The sequence below is a fragment of the Macaca thibetana genome, chromosome 4 (genome assembly GCF_024542745.1).
Source record: "Macaca thibetana thibetana isolate TM-01 chromosome 4, ASM2454274v1, whole genome shotgun sequence".
Taxonomy (NCBI): Eukaryota; Metazoa; Chordata; class Mammalia; order Primates; family Cercopithecidae; genus Macaca; species Macaca thibetana.
In genome coordinates, this window is record NC_065581.1 from 39306157 (window position 1) to 39333153 (window position 26997).

At 39.3% G+C, this 26997-nt stretch overlaps 1 protein-coding gene and 1 long non-coding RNA gene across 3 annotated transcripts in view; both read right to left on the reverse strand.

Annotated features, from left to right (window-relative positions):
• Positions 1–26997, reverse strand: part of BTBD9 (BTB domain containing 9) — an 820757-nt gene that overhangs the window by 283040 nt on the left and 510720 nt on the right. The gene's annotated exons all lie outside the window — the stretch shown is intronic.
• Positions 148–26506, reverse strand: LOC126952841 (uncharacterized). Its single transcript, XR_007725039.1, has 2 exons — positions 12188–26506; positions 148–12085 (listed from the first exon to the last, which is right to left on the reverse strand). It is a non-coding gene; the product is annotated as an uncharacterized LOC126952841 (long non-coding RNA).

Below are 26997 nucleotides of genomic sequence, written 5' to 3' on the forward strand. Positions count from 1 at the left end.
GTACTAAGTACATGGAGAGGAAGAATACACCCAAAGAAGTTAATATGATGCCCCCAGAAGCTTCACCCAGTCCACACTGTTTAACAACATATGTCCCTCCTGTGAAGAAGGAAAGTTGGAGGTCATAGGTCATATGGAACAGACTCATTTGTGCTTTTTTTTTTTTTTTTGAGGTGGAGTTTCGCTGTTGTTGCCCAGGCTGCAGTGCAATGGCGCAATCTCGGCTTACCGCAACCTCTGCCTCCCAGGTTCAAGCCATTCTCCTGCCTCAGCCTCCTGAGTAGCTGGGATTACAGGCATGAGCCACCATGCCCAGCTAAATTTGTATTTTTAGTAGATACGGGGTTTCTCCATGTTGGTCAGGCTGGTCTCAAATTCCCAACCTCAGGTGGTCTGCCCGCCTCAGCCTCCCAAAGCGCTGGGATTACAGGTGTGAGCCACCACGCCCGGCCCATTTGTGCTCTTAAACATAAAAGGATCGAGGATTTTTTTAAAAAACATTGTAAGAAACTCAAGCTAGACAGATGTATCTTAATTTCTGCTATGTTTATGAAGCAAATATTGACTTAGCAGGCAAATGGATTGTGGTGGTATGACTTTGTAACACAATGGACCACATGAAAAATTTAACAAACAAAACTAGAATTCTATACTAACTTTATCAGAGAAGAAAAATTCAGGTAGCTGTGAGGGGAATCAACAAAGACTGAAACCCTGACACTGACAGACAAATGTCTTTTGTGAACAGAAAAGCCAATAAGATTTAACACACTTAAGATTAGTTTAGACTGGTCCTGCTTCTAGGTGAAGGGGTGAGAATATGTTTTCCCTGGCTCAACTTCCCACACCTCAATGCCTACAGATGTGTTACCACTTAACTGTTCACTTGTTTCTATCATGTGTTTTCATGTTCATTTCATAATGCATGCCCTGCCCCTGTCTCACTCTCCCCTTATTCTGGCATATCCACTCATATTTCCCAATTTCCCACTATAAAGGGCATACAGTGCAACCACCTCCTCTCTCCTCCACAATAGCTTCTCCACCATTCTCTCTCATTATAGGGATTAGCAAGCAGTTAGCTGCTCAAGCCAGAAATCAGGAAGTTGGCCCTGAACACACTCTCTTTATCTCTCTCTCTCTTTCTCTCGCTCACTCATTTCCACCTCTTACCCACATGCACACATCCAATTAATCGCCAAGTCTAAACTGGCTTCCTTCTCAATCTCTCAAATCTATTTACATCTCCTGCCCCTGTTGCTACCACCTTAGCCCCCTAGCTAGCATCTCTTCTCTCACCAAAATTACTAAATAGTTTCCTTACTGGTCTCCCCATCCACTCTGAGTTCCCTCTAATCCACTCCACACATCTGCCCAGGGGCATGATTCTTCACAATAGAGCACTTTTGAAAGATACAAATCTGCTTCTGTCATTCCCCTGCTTAAGTGGTTTCCTGCCTCTACAGGCTGCATCAGTGTGACCTGATCTGCTCTTGCCTTTGGTCTCTGTGCTCTGTTCTTAACAGGCTTCTCCCAGTTCTTCACACTGGGTACCTGCTCACTAAGTGCTGGGCCTTCTTTGTCCATACCTTTTGCCTTTCCTTATCTACCTCAGCTCTAATGACAAAGAGTCAGCCTTAACCATCTAGAAGAGGTTAAATCCCCAGGCCATATGCCGTCATTGGACATTTTGTGCTTTCCTTCAATGAATGTCTATTTCATGGGAACAAAAACTCTGAGAACAGAGATCAGTCATGTCTATCTTATTCACTACAGTAAATTCCTAGAGTCAGCACAGTGTCTGGCATGCTTGATAAATATTTTGTGAACTTACTCCAGAATCATAAAAGAATCATATGGCTAGATGGAAATTTCCTCGTTCCTTAGTCCAGCCCACTGCTGATACTTCAATTCTCCTCCTCTAGAGAACTAGAGTCTTTCTTACAGCATATAGAATAATCAGTTAACAAATATTAATAAGGAAAACAGTCTGTTGTGAAAAAATGTAACGTATCCTACAGCCTAGTGATTATGAGCTTGGACTCTGGAGCCAGACCACCCGAGTTAAAATCCTGGCTTTGCTACTTACTAGTCATGTGATTTTGGGTTTCTTACTTAACCCCTCTGTGCTTCAGATTCCACATCTATAAAATGGGGATAAAAATGGTACCTTTTTCATAGGGCTTCTACGAGGATTATACAGACTGCTATGTTGGTGTTAGCTACTATTACTATTACTTGGTTTTATATTATGTGTATGCCACAATTTAAATGTTAAAACAGCTTTATGGAAATGGGTTGACTTGTCAAATACAGTGCTAAAAAGCTACTTGCCCCCATGGTAACTTTTTACTATCTAAAAGAAGATTTATTCATTTATCCATACATAATCAGAGTCAATATTTCTACTTACTGATATCTAGATCCAGTTCTCTTCCTTCTGGACACATGGAAGACTGAATTTCCTATTCCTCTTTGGCTGGCTGGGGCCATGTAAATTGTGAGTAGGAGTGGCAGGAGTCCTGTCTGAGCTGGAATATTGAATTGCTAGAGTGAGACCCTCCAGAGCTCTTTTTCCCCTGACTCTGTGATCATGGAAGCATGTGTTGAGTCTCTGTCAGCGTAGGTACCTGAGTGACTATAATGAACAAAGACCCTACCAGTTCTCACTGAATTCACTGCATGAGTGAGAAATACGGCACTACGATTTTTAGAGTTGTCTGTAACTACAGTATAAACTAGCCTATTCTGACTGATACAATATAATAACATCTGCAGGCTATTACTTTCTTAATCAATCCATAGGAGAGAAAACCTGAATAGGATTCTTTGGTCTTAACTACTTTTCTGTTGACTACCCTCATATTTGACCTGAGTTAAGCTGAAGAGTTTAATAAAAGGCTGGAGAAAGTCAAAGTCTACCAGGAAGGGTACTGACCAACCGTGGCGATCAACTTAATGTAAGATGTGTCAGTCTGAAAGAGAGTTAGTGGGATCCAGCGACGTCTCCTCCAAGTCAGACTGTCTAGTATTATCATTTTATTATTCTGAAGTATTACACATTCAAAGAATATGGGAGATTCTATCTGTTTATGAAAGACATTCCTAAAATAGACTTGTTAAAAAAATATTCTTTATGGGTTATCTGTATCATCACAGTTTTTTCATTAAATACAGACATGAATTGAAAAAGAAAAACATCTAAACGACTACATATTGAAATAAAAAATGTCATCATCAGATCTTAAAAATGAGTGTGTGGAATTTACAATTCAAGAAGACATTTGTATTGATACTGTTACCATATAATCTGGCAAGATGAGTATGGTGGGAAGGACAAAAGGCCACATGCTTATTTCTTGGCTAATATAAGTTATTGAGAGGCTAAATATAGAATATCATGCCAAGTACTGCTGAAAAGGAAAAGAAATTAGAAAACTCATTTCTAGAAGCACATAATTTAGACAGTAGTGGAAAGAGTATATTAAATGTTTGTAATGCAATTTCTATTGCCCCTAGACAGAGGCCTTGCTGATCCTCTAAGGAAAGTTCTCACTGAACCCAAGGGTAAAACATCAGAGCAAAACAAAAAGTGAGACACATGAATAGTGAGGGCTCCACTCACATGGCTCAGATAACTGAGGACTTGCCACTTCCTAGCAGTAGTATGTGGGCAGCTGAAGACACAGCACATTCAGTCAGTATAAACCATCACAAGAGACTGACCACAGCAAGGTGGCCTCTTTAAATGTACTCTGTACTTCTGCCATGTAGCATAGGTAATCATAAGTAAACAACTAGTTTTTTTTTTTTTTTTTTTTTTTAAGAGTGAGGTTAAGAGCAGAAGTTCAATAGGCAAAAGAAAGAGAATAGCTCTCTGATGCAGAGAGGGGTCCCGGAGAAATGGGTTGCCCTAAACGACTAGTTTTATAAGGATTTGTTGAGTCTGTCTCTACCAGTGGACTGTGAGGTAGCTGTTCACTTTTGTTTCTGTCATGTGTTTTCACATTCATTTCACAAGGCATGCCCTGTCCCTTTCTCCCTCTCCCCTTATTTTGGCATGTCCACTCCTGTTTCCCATTGTTTCATGGAACGGCCCTAGTCAGCACTGATACTTGCCATTTACTGAGTGGTAACTCTATGCCAGGCGCTGATACAAATTTTTACATTTATGATTTTACCTAATCCTGGCAATAATTATGAGGCAGGGTCGAGCTTTAGCTATATTTTACAGACAGGGAAATCAAGGCTTAAACAAGTAGCTTATCTGGCCGGGTGTGGTGGCTCACGCCTGTAATCCCAGCACTTTGGGAGGCCAAGGTGGGTGGATCACCTGAGGTCAGGAGTTTGAGACCAGCCTCAACATGGAGAAGCCCTGTCTCTACTAAAAATACAAAATTAGCCAGGCGTGGTGGTGCATGCCTGTAATCCCAGCTACTCAGGAGGCTAAGGCATGAGAATTGCTTGAACCTGGGAGACAGAGGTTGCGGTGAGCCGAGATCATGCCATTGCACTCCAGCCTGGGCAACAAGAGTGAAACTCCGTCTCAAAAAAAAAAACAAACAAGTAGCTTACCTAAGGTCATACAGTTTTACTTGAACTCAGTTTGTTGGACGTCAAAGCCAAGGCTCACTACACTACACTAAATAGCTAGGCAGAGCAGGATCAATCTCTCTAGCACGTACTGCAAAGTCCTAAAGTGAAACCCTGCATACAAATCTAGGCAAATCAAAGCAGGGCAGGCAACATTCCTGTACACATGGCTAACTAGAAAGTCTAAATGATCCTCAAAACTCCTTGGTTTAAAAAAAAAAAAAATCAGTACTAATAATTCTTCAATGCAACATTCACATTTTTCTTCTTTAATGGCATTTCACAACTCAATAAACAATTGTCATTGCCTAGATCTTGCCAAGAGTACTTGACCACAGTTTTTGTTGTTTAGCAAGTAAATGAAAATACATCAAGATCTGTAAATGTTGGCTAGTACTGAAAGAAAATGCTGCAGTAGAGTGAGGACTCAAAAAAATCCTGCTCATTTGTCAACATGGAAACATGCATGACCCATCCATTAGACATACAGAATTTGGGTCAGTGTATACAGCAATTTGTCACAATTTGGCTGTCAATTTTGGGATTAGGAACATGAGAAGAGGCTCAAGGGACTTTTCAATCACCTGATGTAACAAGCAAAGAACAAAAGATACTGCAAATAATTCAGCAAAGTCAAAAAGAACCTTAAACATTAGTAATATTTGGAAACTGTGACTGAGTTCATGTAAAGTCCACTGACATCCTTATTCTAGAAGAAAAACACCAGCAGGAGAAGAAACAAGAGCTCTAACAGTCATCAGCAAATTTAGCATGTTGCTAAAGAGCGAGAAAGTGGAAAAATTCAAGGATGTTATAGTACAGACTCTGTGCAATCATACTGAACTTTGACACAAAAGAGCTAATTACTAGACATCTTTTCTCAATAACTAAGATTACAAAGCAAGAAAAAAATACAGAGCTGCCTGCCTCAGGAAGAAGAAAACACCGTGTATCTCTTCCTTCTTTTTCCCTATTCACCAGCCTCTTTACTGGAGGAAGGCCATACAATGTAGTTTATCATGTCAGAAAAACATCCCATCTTAACACAATTGATATATAAGCTTTTCCAGGGTAAATTTAAAGAAGCTGGTGGGATACAAAAAGTAAATTAAAGTTTTAGTCATAGGATGAGTGAAGACTGAAGGAAGATACGTGAACATTCTTTGGTCCTCATTCAATAGCTTGAAAACGGACCTCTGGACCTATATTCACATAACTCTCCAAAAGGCAATTTATGGTTTAAATTCAGCTTATTCAGTTGCAGCTCTGGTTAACTCCAGAGCTCAAGCCTTATTACAGTAATCAGGGTGTGTCAAGGGTCATACGGGAACCAAAGAGACGGAAATGGCAAACTTTGCTTCATCTCCAGCCAAAGCCCCTTTTCTGCAACCAAAATTCTCCAGAATAGTGTATCATTTTGTCCCACCTGAAAGTACCTGGAATGAGGGGAAAGCACAGATAATCTCTCTATCCTGACACATGCCAAATCTTCATCAAATGAGGAAAGGAAAGGAAAGGAAAAAGAAAGAGAAGGAGAGGGGAGAAAGAAAGGAATGTAAGAGGGAAGATGAAGATGGGAGATAAATATTTTTGTAAGCAAAGAAACAGAGTAAATTTAAACATGGAAGGAAAAAGGACAAAGACAGTATTCTAGCTCATTATATTCCATTCTAAAATTTAGTAGCTGACAACTACCAAGCACACTAAAGGCCAATTCCTATCCCATTCTTTTTTTTGCTGGCATATTCTCTCTCTCTCTCTCTCTTTTTTTTTTTTTTTTTTTGAGACAGAGTCTCTCTTTGTCTCTGCACTTCAGGCTGGAGTGCAGTGGTGCGATCTTAACTCACTGCAACCTCCACCTCTTGCGTTCAAGCGATTCTTGTGCCTCAGCCTCCTGAGTAGCTGGGATGATAGGCATGCACCACCATGCCCAACTAATTTTTGTACTTTTAGTAGAGACGACAGGGTTTCACCATGTTGGCCAGGTTGGTCTCGAACTCCTGGCCTCAAGTGATCCGCCCACCTCGGCCTCCCAAAGTGCTGGGATTACAGGCATGAGCCTCCGCACCCGGGCCCTTTTGCTGGCATATAATCTCTTAATAAAAGTTATTCAATTCAGCCCCTTGTCCCCAGAGTTCCATTATAGCATTTATGAGCACCATATGAGAAAATAATTGATATAACCACATGGCCCATCTGGGTACTATTCACTTACAACTCAGAAACCATGCAGTAATAGTGTTTAGTTCTGGGTGCTACACTTTATAAAGGTCATTAAAAAAACTGGAATGCACTCAGAGGCAAGTGTTTAGGACAGAGAAAGAACTCAAAACCAAAACAAGTGAGGACCTGCATCTGTTCAGCTTACAGAAGAGAGCCCTTCCAACACTTGAAGGGCTCTCATAAAAGAAAAACCTTGTTACTGCTTTTCAAGCAGGGAGAGCTAAAATCACAGGTAGAAGAGACAGAGAAATTTCAGCTCAATAAAAGGAAAAAGATTTCTAAGCAGCAAGTCTACTCAAAGAAAGAACAGCCTGCCTCAAAAGACAGATTCTCACCTGGAATAGACAAAGAAATCTTGAGCAAAACAAAGCTGAAGGCATCACACTAGCTGACTTCAAAATATACTACAAAGCTACAGTAACCAAAACAGAATGGTACTGGCATAAAAATAGACACATAGACTACTGGAACAGAATAGAGACTCCAGAAACAAATCCACACGTTTACAGCCAACAAATTTTCAACAAAAGTGGTAAGAATATACAATAGGGAAAGGGCAGTCTCTTAAAAAAAAAATGATGCTGAGAAAACTAGATATCCACATGCAGAAGAATGAAATTAGACCCTATTTCTCATCATATATAAAAAAAAACTCAGCCGGATACAGTGGCTTATGCCTGTAATCACAACACTTTGGGAGGCCAAGGTGGGAGGATTTCTTGAGCACAGGAGTTCAAGACCACCCTGGGCAACATAGTGAGACCTCGTCTCTGTTTTTTTAAAAAAGAAAAAAAAAAAGATAAAAATCAACTCAAAATGGATTGAAGACTTAGATGTAGAATCTGAAATGGTAAAACTACTAGAAGAAAACATAGGGGGAAGCTCCATGACATTAGTCTGGGCAATGATTTTCTAGGTATGGCCTCAAAAGCATAGCCAACAAGGTATAGACAAATGGGATTACATCAAGCTAAAAAGCTCCTTCTGCACTCCTATGTTCATTCTAGCAGTATTCATTTTTTTTTCTTGAGACGGAGTCTTGCTCTGTCACCCAGGCTGGAGTGCAGCGGCCAGATCTTGGCTCACTGCAAGCTCCGCCTCCCAGGTTCACGCCATTCTCCTGCCTCAGCCTCCCGAGTAGCTGGGACTACAGGCGCCTGCCACCTTGCCTGGCTAGTTTTTTTGTATTTTTTAGTAGAGACGGGGTTTCACTGTGTTAGCCAGGATGGTCTCGATCTCCTGACCTCTTGATCCGCCCATCTCGGCCTCCCAAAGTGCTGGGATTACAGGCTTGAGCCACCGCGCCCGGCTCCAGCACTATTCATAATAGCCAAGATATGGAATCAACCTAAGTGTCTATCAATGAATGAATGGATAAAAAAAGTGATATATATATAGTTATATAAATGGAATACTATTCGGCCATAAAAAGAAAGAAATCCTGTTATTTGGATATGTCTGAAGAACATTATGTTAAATGAAATAAGCCAGGCCAGAAAGACAAATACTGCAGGATCTCACTCGTGGAATGTGAAAGAGTCGATCTCATAGAAGTACAGAGTGAAATGGTGATTACCAGAGGCTGGAGTATTTAGCGGGGAGAAGATAGGGAAATGTTGGTCAAAGAACACATATTTACAGTTAGACAGAATAAAGTCAAGAGATCTAGTGTATAGTACAGTGACTACAGTTAATGACGATTTATGGCATTCTTGAAAAATGCTGAGAGAGTGGATGTTATGTGTTCTCACTACAAAAATAACTATGTGAGGTAATGTATTAGTTAGCTAGATCTACTATTCCACTAAGTATAATACTTCAAAACGTCATGTTGTACATGATACACACAATTTTATGGGTCAATTAAAAAGAAAGAAAGAAAAAAAGATGATGACGACAAAGTCCCCAGAGATGCTTAGAGAGAGATTTAAGTACTAACTGAATGTCCAGGATCAGGTTAGTGCTTCTCTAAGAGCCATTCAATGACAAACTGAATTAGAACCACTGGCTTATAAAAAAATTGTAAATTTAGAAAATAATAGAAGTTTAGAAAATAATGCAAGTTCCTGAATCACTCTCTGGGATCCGTGACTTAGAAGGGGATAATGCTTGGGAATGTGCATTTTAACACGGTCTCCAGGTGATTCTAATGTACACTCAAGATTAATAACTAGACTAGTTGACCTCTGAAGCTTCATCTATCACTTATCCTCTAATATCAATGGGCTGTCCAAATAGTTTCCCTGGTTTCATCACTTTGCTTGTTGCCTCTGTGAGAAACTTACTCTCACTCAGGTTTCACTAACCTCTTCTCTATTGAAAGTCTACCCATTCCCTCAAGATGAACTAAAATGAATAAGTGATTCTTTTCTGCTTTTCCAATCACATATGATCCCCGACTACTCTAAACCTCTGTACCACTACTTTGTACCACACCGATGGAACTTGTTACTGCACACTGGAGTTAATAATAGTCACCTATCACTATAAATACTTTGAGGGAAGGATTTCTGTCTTATTCCCCATTTTATTCTCATTGCCCAGCCACATACCGTATTATAAATATAACTTGACAAATATTTGCTCGATGAATAAATGCAGATATTTTGTGCTTACTAAAGCATAAGTTCTTTGAAGACAGTTGCTCATCTCTATCACTGTGGTCCTAGCACAGTGCTTAGACAAGAAGGTCTGATAAACCTTGACTCAAACTAACTGATGAGGAACTGACATTTTCTTTCAGGGTTCTCAGGTAACAAGCAATTTTTACAGTTGTCTCATATAGTACCCACTGTTACCTCTTAAAACCTTCAGTCGCCTGGATGGGCGCGGTGGCTCATGCCTGTAATCCCAGCACTTTGGGAGGCTGAGGCAGGTGGATCACGAGGTCAGGAGATCAAGACCATCCTGGCTAACACGGTGAAACCCCGTCTCTACTAAAATTACAAAAAATTAGCCGGGCGTGGTGGTGGGCGCCTGTAGTCCCAGCTACTCAAGAGGCTGAGGCAGGAGAATGGCGTGAACCCAGAAGGCGGAGCTTACAGTGAGCCAAGATCACGCCACCGCACTCCAGCCTGGGCGACAGAGCGAGACTCCATCTCAAAAAAAAAAAACAAAAAAAACCTTCACTCACCTTAAATGCATACCTTTATGCTGTTTGAAAATGGCAAACATTGTTGCAGAAGAGAGGCAATAAAGACTCCTCTTCCTTCTATAGAACAAGGATGGTGGTGATCACATATGAAGATGATGATAGTATCCAAGTGCCATGTTTACTCTACTACTGGTATTTGTTGCCAAATCTTGACTCATCCTTGATAATTTCTGTTCCATTCACCTCTCTTTTTCATTCCCATCTGACACTGACTGTTCTATGAACTGCACTCTGGAAAGTAACCATCAAGTTTCTAATAATCAAAACCAGTGGTCACTGATCCTTGGGTTTGCAAAGTTTTAGTTCATGTACCTGAAAAATACTGTCTGTAGTATACTTGAGGACAGAAGACTCAGATATATTTTACAATGTAAGCATCTTAAGAACTACAAATTTTTAAAAAGTCCTCATTCTTTGAAAACTTTAAAAAGTCCTCAGCCCTTCCAATGTAGAAGGGCTCTTTTACCTTATGCTTTTAATTGGAACTATTCTACCTGAAGGTTCCATCCTCTACTCTCTGTTCCCTTTCTCCATTTTGTCCTCACAAATAACAATAACAGGAACAACACTTCTACTAATAATAACTATCATTAATTGATGTCACTAAACTATGTATTTTACAAACTGTGGCTACTTTTTATAAGACTATCGTATTATTCTCCCTATTTTCAAATGAGGATTCCTATGCCCCAAAAAGGTCAAGTAACTCAGTCCCCAAGAGTACACCACTACTAAGGGATTAAGCTAGGATTCCAACCCATATCTATTTAGTTCCAAAGCCAATACAGTATACCACTATACTATGCTGTCTCTTAATAACATTAATAACTTCAATTACTATTGCAATCATTTTGAAACTTTGAAATTGCTAAGTTTAACAAAAGCCATGTTTTAGTAAGATAAATCTAGTGGTGATGTTCAGGATGGATCGGAAGGAAATTAACTGGAGGCTGGAAAACCAATTAAAGATGTAATAATTTAGGCATGAGTCCATAATGGTCTACATTAGGATGCTGGCAAAGAGAAAGGGAAAAAAAGATGAATATAAGAGAAATTACGAGAGATGACTGAAAAGAACTTGGCAACTGCTTAAACATATGAAGAGAGGAAAGGAATCAAAGCTGATTTAAATTGTAAGTCTGTGTGACTAAGAAACAAAAAGGGTGCCATGAAGTGAAATAGGTAAAAAAGGATAAGATCAGAGTTTACGGGGAGAAAAATGATAAATTTCTTGTTACTGTTATTGAAAGCAAAAGAATGATATGACTTAGATGTAGGAAGGTGATCACTTTATAAATACATCTATCTTTAAAATCAGAGTAAAAACACCATTCTGCCTTTTCCTTAACGTGATACTGAAACTGAGGAAAACGACATCAATTAACATTAAGAACACAGATCTCTGACTGGAGTAAATACTCATGTTTTCCTTGTATGCAATCTCTTGCTCTTCCTAACTTGTAAAAAGTGCAGTGCCTGCAAATTCCAACACCATTCATTCAAAGGAGATAGCTAATAGGTCTCATCTGTTTAGCTAGAAAGCGTATAACAGATCCTTCATAAGAAGACCACAGACAGTAGTCTGAGTGAAAATTTATGCAAAGTAACAGATTAGTAATAGTTTTACACCACCAGGGCTTCATGTCTCATTATTTTATACAGACCACTAATAGAGTTTAGTATTAGAATTTGAAAAGGAACAGAAAACGGAAAGCTCTCCCTGTAGAATTTATTGTCATCTTTCAGCTATTATATGGGTTTCATTATGGATTTCTATTCCAAGGCGTTATTCTTTGTTTTATTTTCAAAATGTGGCTCATACTTTTAAAATGGCTTTCTGGGAAACCTCCACATTTGCATGAATTCAAATGAAACTCTGTTCTCTGTTGTCATCATTCTGTTTAGCAGCTTGTTACTTATTTTATAGGGTTAGGACGTGATTAACAATGGACTCCTCTACAGCATTCCATAAAACAACAAAATCACCAGTAAGGCTCAGCAAAGTAAACATCAGAGTGCTTTTAAGTATTTAGTTTTATCGTTTTTAAATGACAAAGTCTTTTAAAAAATGCTATGATGTAGTTGAGGATGTAGCAACAGCAACAGAGCACCCGTCTCAAAAAAAAAAAAAAAAAAAAAAAAAAAAAAAAAAAAAAAAGTATTTAGTTTTATCCTATGATGTAGTTGAGGATGTAGCAACAGCAACACCCCTCTGACTGAGGACAGCCTGACAACTGGATAGATTATGTATGAAGAATGCCCCTTAGTTACTTAGCTCTTCAACGTTCTCTTATGATACCCACCGGAACATCAAATGTCCCTCTGCATATCATCCCAAATGGAGAGAGAAGATGATAGAGGGAATTAAAATGCTACAACTGCAATAACTGCTGTATAAATCAATCAAGCTGCTTTTTGGAAGAAGACATTGGACAAAGGGATAAGTTTCAAATAGTGGACGAATGTTGAAGACATTCCAAATCCAAACCTGTATATTCTATATATTCAAGAAATAGAGCGATACACACCCAGTCATGCATCAGCAGGACAAAAGTGGTTCCTTTTTATTGAGGGAGATAATAGAAAAATAAATGCTAGGAAGTTTTCAAAGGAGATCAAAAGGTGCAGTGATTAATGACTCTGATGTACTTCAAAATGAAACTTCTTCAAGCAAGTAGGTTTGGGTTTCAAGTAATTAACCTAACACTTGAACAATGGATTGTTACAAAATATAATGAAGTTAAGTACAAAACACTGTCTGATAAATGTTAACTCGATGTTCGTGTCCTCTGGCAGACACAGCTATTTTATTGTATATGAGGACAAACTTTTAAAAAGCGGGGGAAATATATTATTATATACCTTATTAGTTGAATTATTTTTGAGGTTAAAGAGTTTAAAGCTTACATATGGAATGTTGGGTCATAAAACGTTGAAAATTGTCCCACTCTTAAGAAAATTCAAGTTTAAAGACATCTTTTCACAGTGGTTTTTAAGAAGCATCATTACCATAATTAAATATTGGGCCAATATTTAATTATCTTAAATATAATATAATTAAATATTATATGTGGTGGCTAATGCCGTAATCCTAGCATTTAGGAGGCTGACACATGAGGCTCACTTGAGACCCAGAGTTCAAGACCAGCCTGGGCAACACAGTGAGACCCTATCTCCACAAAAAATTTTAAAAACTAGCTGGGCGCGGTGGTATGTGCCTGTTGTCCTGGCTATTGGGAGGCTAAGGTGGGAGAATTGCTTGAGCCCAGGGGTTTGAGGCTGCAATGAGCTATGAATGATCATGCCACTGCATTCCAGCCAAGGAGACAGAGCAAGACTCTGTCTCTTAAAAAAAAAACTTAACTTAAATTTTAGAAATAATAATTCAAGTTCATGATAAAATGAAACCTAACTCATTTAACAAAAGCTAATATAAATGAGGAGAACTAATACAACATTATCAGCTTAAAGAAAGTCATTGCAATCTGGACTGTCCAAGAGGAACCAACACTTCTATAACCAGACACCTCTTTTTTGAAAAGAAGAATAAAACTGATTTTTGTTGGCCTTCCAGCACAACAAGCATTATAATGAAACAAACAAACAAACTAAATAAATAAATAAATAAATAAAAATTTACTCAATACCTAAAGAGCATTGTCCATGATCTTTTTGTTTTCATTTTATTTTAAAATTTACAGATAGTAAAAGTCCCCTTTTGGTGTACTATTCTATGAGTTTTAAAAATGCAAAGATTCATGTACTTACCACCATGATAATCACAAAACAGATGCATTATCCCAAAACTTGTGCTGCCTTTTTGTAGTGAAATTCGCACCTCACCCTTAACCCTGGCAAACACGGATCTGCTTTCCATTGCTATCATTTTCCCTTATTTTTTTTCTTTTGAGACAGGGTCTTGCTTTGTTGCCCAAGCTGGTCTTGAACTCCTGTGCTCAGGTGATCTTCCTAACTCAGCTTCCAAAAGTGTTGGGATTACAGGCGTAAGTCACCATGCCCGGCCTCATTTTGCCTTTTATAGAATGATATATAAATGGAATCATACAGTATGTAGCCTTTTGAATCTTGCTTTTTTCACCCAGCATAAAACATCTGAGATACATCCATGCTGTTGTGTCTGTAAGCTGCTCATTCCTTTTTATTGTGAATAGTATTCCATAACATGGATATACTGTAGATTCTTCATCCATTTATTGATTGAAGGGGTGTTTGGGTTACATCCAGTTTTTGTCAACCTTTTCGTTTGTTTTTTTGTTTTTGAGAAGGAGTTTTGCTCTTGTTTCCCAGGCTGGAGTGCAATGGCACGACCTCGGCTCACCACAACCTCCACGTCCCAGGTTCAAGTGATTCTCCTGTCTCAGCCTCCCAAGTAGCTGGGATTACAGGCATGTGCCACCACACCTGGCTACTTTTGTATTTTTAGTAGAGACGGGGTTTCTCCATGTTGGTCAGGCTGGTCTCAAACTCTTGACCTCAAGTGATCCACCCGCTTTGGCCTCTCAAAGTGCTAGGATTACAGGCATGAGCCACTGTGCCCAGACCTTTTTTTTTTTTTGAGACAGAGTCTTGCTCTGTAGCCCAGGCTAGAGTGCAGTAGCACCATCTCGGCTCGCTGCAGCCTCTGCCTCCAGAGATCAAGTGATTCTCCTGCCTCAGCCTCCTGAGTAGCTGGGATTATAGGCATGTGCCACCACGCCCTGCTAATTTTTGTATTTTTAGTAGAGAGAAGATTTCACCATGTTGGCCAGGCTGGTCTCAAACTCCTGACCTCAAGTGATCCACCCGCCTCAGTCTCCCTAAGTACTGGGATTACAGGCCTGTTTTGATTAAGAAAATGAATCCAGCTGGTTTTCTGAAAAGATCAACAAAATTGATAGACCACTAGCAAGACTAGTAAAGAAGAAAAGAGAGAAGATTCAAATAGATGCAATAAAAAATGATAAAAGGGATATCACCACCGATCCCATAGAAATACAAACTACCATCAGAGAATACTATAAACACCTCTACACAAATAAACTAGAAAATCTAGAAGAAATGGATAAATTCCTGGACACATACACCCTCCCAAGACTAATCCAGGAAGAAGCTGAATCCCTGAATAGACCAATAATAGGCTCTGAAATTGAGGCAATAATTAATAGCCTACCAACCAAAAAAAAGTCCAGGACCAGACGAATTCACAGCCGAATTCTAGCAGAGGTACAAAGAGGAGCTGGTACCATTCCTTCTGAAACTATTCCAATCAATAGAAAAAGAGGGAATCCTCCCTAACTCATTTTATGAGGCCAACATCATCCTGATACCAAAGACTGAAATTATCAGTTTGCATGTCTCTCCCCCAACTGGTCTGTTAGTTCTTCGGATCCACAGATCATGTCTTTTTCATATTTGTAATTAAGAAATCATATTGCCTGATACTTAACAAGTGCTTACTAAGTGTTGTGAAACTCACACAGGCATGATATGTAAGGGAAGATGACATCATCACGTATATGGTGCATAAGGATCGGTGAAGACAAGCAACCCTAAGGAGACTGTAGTCCCAGAGAGCAAGCTTTACGTGCCAGATTTTGCCATATCCATGGTGGGCAACTAGTCTCTCAAGCAAAAAGGAGCCCTTCAAAACAGCAGATTATTGTTTCCTATAACACGACTGGAAAAAAACAAAACAGATTAAAATATTTGTTTGCAGTAAAAGAAATCATTTTTCACCTGTAATTATTCTGAGGGTTCTCTTTTCTACTAATTTTAAATTCCTACCTGGAAAATGAGTTCTTTCATTAGAGTTTACAAGCTGATAGTTCAGATAACTGGGGTAAACTGAGACTGAATATTTTCGATTTGATGATCTGAGTATGAACAAGCCCTTGTGTTCCTAAAAACGCAAAAGGACCCAGTAGTCCCTGCACTACTGCCCTATATTCCTTCCACATTTGGTTTGTTCTCCCAAAAGACTCAGGAAATAGCCTTCCCTAAAAGGCTTAGAAAATAGCCTAAACAAAAGCTCAGGATAATCCTATCATGATATAAGATTCTCCTCCTTAACAGTTTAGCTTTATTGGAAGGAAAAATGTAACCTAATAACTCAGCAAAAACTAGAATAGACAGATCCCTAACATGAAAAACTCCTAACCAAAGATACTTGAAATCACTCCAGCAGTTTTCAAAATATATTGTGAGTTTTCATTGTAGCAACATATTTCTCTACAGACAACACACACAAAATCTCACTTTGTGGTCAGAAGCAAGGTCATCTGGATTATTTGGAAAATGGCAAATGGCAAATTACCACTTATATGAATAATGGTAAATTGAAGAATATATTGATTCTCTTTTCCCCCTCCTTATAACAAATGAGAATACACAAAAAATTTAAGTATGACATAAAAAGGCCATTTTATGAGCATCTTTGCCAGTTGAATACTTTAATTATATGACATTAAATGTTCTATTAAAGGTATTATTTCAAAGATGCCAGGCAAAGTGGAATTCATCCTATATAAAAGTCTGACCATGCTTTTATTTTTTATTTATTTTTATTTCTTGGAGACAGAGTCTCACTCTGCTGCCCAGGCTAGAGTGCAATGGCACGATCTCAGCTCACTGCAACCTCTGCCTCCTGGGTTCAAGCGATTCTCCTGCCTCGGCCTTTCAAGTAGCTGGGATTACAGGCGCCCACCACCACGCCTGGCTAATTTTTGTATTTTTAGTAGAGACGGGGTTTCACCATGTTGGTCAGGCTGGTCTCGAACTCCTGACCTCAGGTGATCCCTGGCCTCAGCCTCCCAAAAGTGCTGGGATTATAGGTATGAGCCATGCGCCTGGCCATGACCATCCTTTTATAACAAAGACATTTATCACCGAATATCCATGAGCTCTCCCACAATTCTCCAGCTAGCTTGCAGTTAGGTGAAGCCATGTTACCGGTTCTGGCCAATGGGTTGTGAGTTAAAGAACATATCACTTTTGTGCTGAAAAATGTAAATGCTGGTATATGAATCATCAACTCTGGCTTCCCATGCTGCAGTGCCCAAGGAAGCTACACGTTCCAGATAGTACAGCTATAAGAGGGTAGAATCTCAGCCTGGGTCCCTGAGAGACTATGAGGAAAAGAATCCTTTACCTATGGCAGATGTGTAGTGTAAACAAGAAGTAGACTTTTGTTATGCTAAGTTACTGAGATTTTGTTTTTGCTGCTGTTATTACAACACAGCTTAGCCTACCCTTACCAATACACCTTCACAGTTAAAAATTATGTTCATAATTTGCTCAAAAAACCCACTTCACACTGCACACATGTACATTTAATTTGCAAGTATAATTATTTGCAAAGACCATTTATTTTAAAGTAGAAGTCAATATGTAGCCTTTGATTTTAAAAGAGCCATTTTATTTCTTATTGTGACCTCCAGAATTGATTTGTCTATCGTGGTTTACAACATTACGTGAATAGAGTTTTAGCTTTGTATTATTTCATTTCTTTCATCATTTTAGAAGATCATCTCAAGCCAGCTTATGATATAAATTTCAGTTAGAAAATCCTAGAAAAACAGTCTATTTAATAGAATATTAGTCAATGCTAATACAATTATTTCAGAGAGATAATCTGTTTGCTTATATTTTAACACATAAGTTAACAGACTTCTCTGTTACAACACTAAACTTCCAAGGATCTGTACCTAAATCTTAGGCAGTAAGAAAATGTAAACAATCACATTTCTGTAATACATGAGTTTCTCTGTACTGTATATTTAAGTTCTGTGTTTTCTTCCTTTCCAGTTTAGCAATATCACAGCAATCATCAAACAGTTGGATCCGAGAAATGATAAAACCAGTCTGCCCCTTATGTCATTTCTACCCGGGAATCTGACAACACATTCCTATTTGTTTTTTGGTTAGTAACAACATTAGTCTGAACATCATTATGCACACTGCAGTTGCGTATTTATTTCCCCTTTCAAGAGAAAAAAGAATTTACTAGTGTAATATAAGAACAATAGGACACTCTAAACTAATAGCTAGCAAATTTATAAACAAAAAGAAATGCTTCTTCACATACCATATAGACACTCAGCCAACCCATGGAATGTGTCACTAATCATTTCACAGTTAGGGCTTTTTTTTTTTCTTTTTTTTTTAAAGACAGAGTCTCGCTCTGTCGCCCAGACTGCAGTGCAGTGGTGTAATCTCAGCTCACTGCAACCTCTGCTTCCCGGGTTCAGGCAATTCTCCTGTCTCAGCCTCCCTAGTAGCTGGGATTACAGGCACCTGCCACCATGCCTGGCTAACTTTTGTTATTTTAGTTAGAGAGACAGGTTTCACCTTGTTTACCAGGCTGGTCTCGATCTCCTGACCTCAGGTGATCCGTCCGCCTTGGCCTCCCAAAGTGCTGGGATTACAGGCGTGAGCCACCATGCCCAGCCCCACAATCAGGATTTTTTAAAAGGCTGGATAACTTAGTAATTAATGAAATATTTAATGTTTGTCACCTAACTATAAAAGTAATTAAATTTGGTTCTTCAGGAAATCACCTCCCTGGTTCTAACCAGGCGTTTCACGCTCACTCTGTTTACCCTCTTGGGGTAAAGGGAGTGGCACAGTTTTATAGTTACAGACTTCGCATTCCCTTCTTAAGGAAAGTGAAGTTTTTGTTTGCTTTTAACAATTTTATTGAGGATTAATGGAAACAAACTGCACATACTTGAGGTGAACAATTTGTTAATTTTTGACCTGTAAAACCATCACCACAATCAAGATAATGAATATATCCGTCACCCCAAAAGTTTCCTTGTGCTATTTTGTAATGGTTCCCTCTCATATCTCTCCACTCCCTGCCTCTGTTTCCAATCTGTAGTGCTTTCTAACACTATAGGTTATTTTGAGGTTTCTAAAATTTTATATAAATGAATCATACAGTATGTATTTTTTTTGTCTGGCTTACTTCGCTCAACATAATTATTTTGATTTCATCCATATTGTTGCATGAATCAATAGTTCATTCTTTTTTTATCATTTAGTATTTTATTGTACACAATAAATTATAACACAACTCATTTTATCTGTTGATGAACATCTTGGGTTGGTTCCAGTCTTGCATATTAAAAATGAGGCTGCTGTGAACATTTATGTGTAAGTCTTTGTATGGGTATATGCTTTCTTTTTCTAGGGGTTAAATACCTAAGAGTGAAATGGCTGAATCATATGTAGGTGTATGTTTAACTTTTTAGGAAACTGCCAAGCTGTTTTCCAATGCGGTTACACCATTTTAGATTCCCACCAACAGAGCAGCCGAGTGTTAAAAGAGTTACAGTTGGCCGGGCGCGGTGGCTCAAGCCCGTAATCCCAGCACTTTGGGAGGCCGAGAGGGGCGGATCACGAGGTCAGGAGATCCAGACCATCCTGGCTAACACGGTGAAACCCCGTCTCTACTAAAAAAATACAAAAAAAAAACCAAAAAACAAAAAACTAGCCAGGCGAGGTGGCGGGCGCCTGTAGTCCCAGCTACTCGGGAGGCTGAGGCAGGAGAATGGCGTGAACCCGGGAGGCGGAGCTTGCAGTGAGCTGAGATCTGGCCACTGCACTCCAGCCTGGGCGACAGAGCGAGACCCCGTCTCAAAAAAAAAAAAAAAGAGTTACAGTTCCTTCACATCCTCTCCAACATTTGGTATGGTCAGTTTTAAAAATTTTAGTCAAACTAATAGGTATGTAGTGCTATCTTATTTTAGCCTTAATTTGCATTTCCCTAACATCTAATGGCATTGAGTATCTTTCATCTGTTTATTTACCACTCATATATCCTTTTGTGTGAAGTATCAGTTCAAACGTTTTGTCTTTTTTCCCCTGAGGTGTTTTTGCTGTTGTTGTTGAATTGTAAGGATTCTTCATATGTTATTTATTAGATATATGATTGCAAATATTTTCCCCCAGTTTGTAACTTATCTTTTCATTCTTTTAAAAGTATCTTTAGAGGAGCAAAAGGTTTTACATTTGAAGTCCAAGTTTTCAATTTTTTTCTTTTATGAACTGTTCTTCTGATGCTATATCTTAAATACGTTTGCCTAAACAAGAGAAAACAAAGGTTTTCTCTTATGTTTTCTTTTTCCTAAAGAAAGTTTATAATTTTAGGTTTTACATTTAGATCGATAATCCAGTTGGGGTCAATTTTTGTCTATAGTACAAGGTATGAATTTTAAGTTCATTTTTACATACGAATACTTTGCACCTTTGTTGAAAAGCAGTTGTCCATAATTGTGTGGGTCTACCTCTAGGTTCTCTATTCTGTTCCATTATCTTTTCATATGACTACTATACTGTTTTGAGTAAGGTAGGTTTATAATAAATCTTAAAGTCAGGTAAACGTTAAGTCACTAGTTTGTTTTTTTTTTTCAAATCTGTTTTGACTAATCTGGCTTCTTTGCATTTCTATATGACTTTGAAAATAAGCTTGTCATTTTCTTCAACAATGCCTGCTGGGATTTTATTACAGTTGCATTGAATCTATGGATAAATAAGGCGGAGAACCAAAAACTTTACAATATTGAGTCTTCTGACCCACACACAATCTCTCTCTCCATTTATTTCTCCAAGACTTTTTTTTTTTTGAGACAGGGTCTCACTCTGTCACCCAGGCTAGGGTACAGTGGCACCATCTTGGCTCACTGTAACCTCCACCTCCTGGACTCACACTACCCTCCCTCCTCAGACTCCTGAGCAGTTGGGACTACAGGCGCACACCACCACACCTGGCTAATTTTTGCATTTTTTGTAGAAACAGGGTTTTGCCATGTTGCCCAGGCTGGTCTTGAACTCCTGGGTTCAAGTGATCTGCCTGCCACAGCCTCCCAAAGTGCTGGGATTACAGGCGTAAGCCAATGCGCCTGGTCTTGCACATCTTTTATCAGATTTTTCCCCTAAGTATATCAAATCTTTTGAAGCTATAATAAATGAGTTTTAAAAATTCCAATTGTTGATTGTTTGTGGGCCGCATACAGAAATACAATTGATTTTTGTACAATGATTTGTATCCTGCCAATTGCTAAATTCACTTATTAAGTTTTAGTAGCTTTTTTGTGGATTCCACTGGATTTTCTGCATAGACAATGATATAGTCTGAGAATTAAAAAGTTTTACTTCTTCCTTTCTAATTTAGATGCCTTTTATTTCTCTTCCTTGCCTCCCTGCCTTAGCTAGAACTTCCAGTACAACGCTAAATGGAAGACATTAAAGTGGATATCCCCAACATAGTCCTGACGTTAGGAGGACAGAGTATTCAGTCTCTTGACATTAAGTTAGCTATGGGATTTTTACAGATGCCCTTGATCAGTTTTAGGAAGTTTTCTCATGCTTCTCGTTTGCTGATATTTATTGGGAGTAGGTATTGGATTTTACAAAATTCTGCCTTTATTAAGAAGATCACATGATGTTGAGTTTGTGTTATAAGCTCAACTGTGTTCCTTCTACCCCCTAATTCATACATTACAGTCTTAAACCCTGGTACCTAAGAAAGTGACTGTATTTGGAGACAGACTTTAAAAAGGTAACTAGGCTGGGCATAGAGCTCACGCCTATAATCTCAGCACTTTAGGAGGCTGAGGCAGGTAGGTCACTTGAGTCCAGGAATTTGAGACCAGCCTGGCCAACATAGCGAAATCCCATCTCTACAAAAAATACAAAAATTAGCCAGGCGTGGTGGCATATTATTCCTGTAGTCCCAACTACTTGGGAGGCTGAGGCAGAAGGATCATCTGAGCCGGAGATGCAGGGGTTGCAATGAGCTGAGAGCCCACCACTGCACTCCAGCCTGGGGAACAAAGTGAGACCCTGTCTCAAAAAAAAAAGGGGGGGGGATATTGAGTTAAAATGAGTTCGTTAGGGTGGGCTCTAATCTGAGAAGTGTCCTTGTAAGAAGCGATTATGACACAGACAGTCAGACACAGAGGAGTGACCATGTGAGGGTACAGGAGGAAGGCAGCCATTTGCAAGCCAAGGAGAGAGAACACAGAAGAGATCAAACTTGCCAATGCCTTGATTTTGGACTTCTAACATCCAAACTTGTGAGAAACTAAATTTCTGTTGTTTCATCTATCTAATTTATGATATATTGTTATGGCAGCCCTGGCAAACTAACAGTTTTGTTAATTTACTAAGTTACATTGATTGACATTTGAGTGTTAAAAACCAGCCTTGCATTCATGGGGAAAAAAAAAAAAAAACCCACTTGGAAGAGCTGTCCTTTTTATCGATTGTTGGGTTCAATTTGTTAAAATTTTTAAATTCTGTCTTCCATGAGGAATATTGTCTATAATTTTCTTTTTTTTTTTTTTTTTTTTGAGACAGAGTCTCACTCTGTTGCCCAGGATGGAGTCCAGTGGTACAATCTTGGCTCACTGCAACTTGCGCTTCCTGGGCTCAAGCAATTCTCCTGCCTTAGCCTCCTGAGTAGCTGGGATTACAGGCACCTGCCACCGCACCTGGCTAATTTTTGTATTTTCAGTAGAGATGGGGTTTTCCACATCGGCCAGGCTAGTCTTGAACTCCTGACCTCAGGTGATCTGCCCGTCTCGGTCTCCCAAAGTGCTGGGATTACAGGCAAGAGCCATTGCACTGGGCCTATAATTTTCTTTTTGTATAGTATCTTTGTCTGGTTTTGGAAGTAGGGTAATGCTGGCCTCAGAGACTGAACTGGGAAATATTCCCTTCTGTTCAATTTTTCTAGAAGAGTTTATATAGAATTGATAGTCATTTCTTCCTCAAATGTTTAGCAGAATTCATCAGCACAGTCATCTGAGCCTGGTGTTTCTCTGTGGAAAATCTTTTAGCTTTAAATTCAATTTCTTGCCCATGTAGGGTGGCTCATGCCTATAATCCCAGCACTTTGGGAGGCCGAGGCTTGAATTCAGGAGTTCAAGACCAGCCTAGGCAATATAGTGAGACCTCATCTCTGCTAAAGTTAAAAAAAAAAGTAGCTGGGTGTGGTCGCATGTGCCTGTAGTCCCAGCTACTTGGGAGGCTGAGGCAGAGGGATCACTCGAGCCTGGGAGATTGAGGCTGGCTGCAGTGAGCCTTCATTGTGCCACTGCACTCCAGCCTGGGCAACAGACAGAGACTGTCTCAGAAAAACAAAAAATCAATTTCTTTAATATATATGGGTATTCAGGCCGGGCGCTGTGGCTCATGCCTGTAATCCCAGCATTTTGGGAGGCCGAGGCAGGTGGATCACGAGGTCAGGAGATCAAGACCATCCTGGCTAACAGGGTGAAATCCCGTCTCTATTAAAAATACAAAAAAAAAAAAAAATTAGCCGGGCATGGTGGCAGGTGCCTGTAGTGCCAGCTACTCAGGAGGCTGAGGCAGGAGAATGGCATGAATCCGGGAGGTAGAGCTTGCAGTGAGCCGAGACTGTACCACTGCACTCCAGCCTGGGTGACAGAGTGAGACTCCATCTCAAAAAAAAAAAAAAATTATATATATTTATATATATATATGTATGTATGTATGTATGTATATGTATATATGGGTATTTCAGTTATTTCTTCCTGAGTGACTTAGGTAATTTTTATCTTTTGCTTTTTTCTTTTTTTTTTTTTTGAGACAGAGTTTCACTCTGTGGTCCAGGCCAGAGTGCAGTGGTGTGATCACGGCTCACTGCAGCTTCAACCTCCCAGGCTCAAGCAATCCTCCCATCTCAGCCTCCAGAGTAGCAGGGACTACGGATGCATGTCACCATGCCCAGCTAAGATGGGGGTCTCACTATGTTGTCCAGGCTGGTTTCAAGTGATTCTCCTGCCTCAGCCTCCCAAAGTGCTGGGATTACACACATGTGAGCCACTGTGCCCAGCCAATAATTTTTATCTTTTAATAAATCTGTCCTTTACAACTAGGATGTCTAATTTATTCGCATAAAGTTGTTCATATTACTCTTTATTAGTCTTTTAATATCTATGGAAACTGTACTGATGTCAAATTTTCTAAATTTGACTGAAAATCTGAGCTCCATGCTTCCTTTTCCCTTTTTTTTAAGACGGAGTTTCGCTCTTGTTGCCCAGGCTGGAGTGCAATGGCACGATCTCGGCTTACTGCAACCTACGCCTCCCGGGTTCAAGCGATTCTCCTGCCTCAGCCTTCCTAGTAGCTGGGATTACAGGCATGCGCCACCATGTCCAGCTAATTTTGTATTTTTAGTAGAGACAAGGTTTCTCCGCGTTGGTCAGGCTGGTCTCAAACTCCCAACCTCAGGTGATCCGCCCGCCTCGGCCTTCCAAAGTGCCGGGATTACAGGCGTGAGCCACCGCGCCCGGCCCCTCAGTCACATTTTTAAGACAACTATATTATCTGGAACATCACTCATGCCTAGAGAAGCTCTATTATTGATAAAATAAAAATCCCCAAATTCAAGAGCAATTAACAGCAACGAATCTATGCATAACCAAACATACATGGAGAATCCACTAAATTTCAGTCAATAAGTCAGGGAACACTTACATTAGAATGTGCTAATGAGAGAGCTAATTCAACAAAAATTCAAATGGCAGATTTTCCTATTTGTGGTTCTGCATTAAAACAAACAAACAAAAAAGAATTACAGAATTAAAAGAAATTATGAAGACCATTTCCTAAAACCACAGAGAAAGAATGCTATAGAAAAGGATCTCATTCTATTTTTGTCCCTTTTAGCTTTGGTTTTCAGAAACTGTCAGACCCTTCTTTTCCTCAAAGTTTCTTCCCTTACACCTAAGAGAAAAGATGTCTGTCATTTTCAACTGAACAAATACAAAACTATCTGTTTCCGAATTTATGTTCTGTTAGAGTCTATGTATACAAATACCTTAGAAATAAAACCAATGTAAAAATCATAGAAATGACCTCCCCCCATATTAGGCCACAATACCAACTTATGTATTATTCAGGTATACTAGAGTTTAACTCAGGTCACAGAAAGCTAGAATTACAAGAAATTGCTGAGCAATTTATTCCATCCATATCCATTGCTTCAGCTTGTACAGCATCAACTGAGAAGGTGATCTAGGCCATGTACCACCATTCCACATTTTCACCTGCCTCTGGGACAAAATCACTGATATCTTGCGGACACTTCAGTTACAATGTGTCCAAGAGATTCATCAATTCATCAAAATGCTTTCTCCTCCTTCCTCTTGACTTCTCTATTTCTATTCTGGCTCCACAATTTTCCTAAATTACCCAAGCTTTAAAACTTGATCATGTTTGACTCCACTCCTACTTCTTCACTCTTTCCATCCTCCTCTGTAGATTCTATTTCCAAAATGTCATTCAAATCTGAACTTTCCTTCATATTTCCAAGTTCAGGGCCTGATTATCATGTTTTTTTTTTTTCTTTAAACAGCTTTATTTAGGTATTACTGGCATATATAAACTGCACATATTTAAAGTGGCTCTACCTTTGTTTTTTATAGGTAATTCCAATAGAATTTCTGAATTCCAATTTCTCTGTACCCTCTATCCTTCATTCTAATCTATTTTACTCATGGTTTTCCAGTACATTTTTCTTAAACTCTTGGCCTCAAGTTTCCCCCCTTGGCCTCCCGAAGTGCTGAGATTACAGGTGTAAGCCACCATGCCCAGTCCCCCAGCACATCCTTCTAAAGCACAGTTCTGATTGGGTAATTTCCTAGTTTTCAGTCTTCAAGATCAGCTATCATGTAAATTCAACCCCTGCTGCATGGCATATTCAAAGTTCTATTCTGACCCCAACCTATATATCAACCTTATTTCCTAATATTCCCTACATACCTCACACACACCTTATATTGCAGCCAAACTGACGCATTTGCCATTTCCTAAATATGTCCTTTCTCTTTCCTGTAACTTTTTCCAGGAATACATTTCTGTGCCTCTTCTGTCTAAAGAAATCCCAAGCATCTTTCAAGGTCTAGTATAAATATTGTTAGGAAACCTTCCCTGCAAATATGAGCTTCCTTCCTCTAAACTCCTAGAGAATTTGTACTTCTATTACCTCACTTAATACACACTACTTTATTATTTTGCATCTATCAAATTATAAGTCCCTTGAAGGCAGAAATCATGTTTTATTCTCCTCTGGAACTCTCAAGTTTCCCTAGGATAGTCCTTTAAAATTCAACTCAAAAGAGATCAAATCATCTACCATATACAGTATACCCAGAAAAGATACTCAAACATTTGGTGAATGAGCCAATGAATGACTATCACAACCTTAGAATATAAAACTTTCTTAATAACATTTACAGACAGAAATACAGTTTCTGTATTCCTCCTCAAAGGTTGCTTTACCTCTCTCCGAGCAAAGTTTCTCTCAGCCTCACTCCCCATCCAAAATATTTAACTTTGACTATGTAGGGAAAATCCCCAGAGGATGGATTTGGGACTCAGAGGATTATTAAAACATTTTGAAAAACCCATGAAAAGAATTCCAATCCTTACTAAGGAAATAAAATATCATTTGTCAGTCCTACTAATCTTGTTGGTACCTTTGTAAAAATCTAAAGTTGCATTAAAAAAAGGCCTATTGGCCGGGCGCGGTGGCTCAAGCCTGTAATCCCAGCACTTTGGGAGGCCGAGACGGGCGGATCACAAGGTCAGGAGATCGAGACCATCCTGGCTAACACGGCGAAACCCCGTCTCTACTAAAAACACAAAAAATTAGCCGGGCGAGGTGGCGGTGCCTGTGGTCCCAGCTACTCGGGAGGCTGAGGCAAGAGAATGGCGGGAACCCGGGAGGCGGAGCTTGCAGTGAGCTGAGATCTGGCCACTGCACTCCAGCCTGGGCGACAGAGCGAGACTCCGTCTCAAAAAAAAAAAAAAAAAAAAAAAAAGGCCTATTTAGAAATGTGTGGATGGTCAACAAGTAAATAATCTGAAGGAGGCAAAAGCAGTGGATGGCCTACCTCACCATATTTCACCGACTTTCAATAGTGCTTTTATATCCCTCAGCTCCAAATAAAAGTGTCTAGGAACTTTCTTAACCATGTGTCCTGAGGAATACAAAA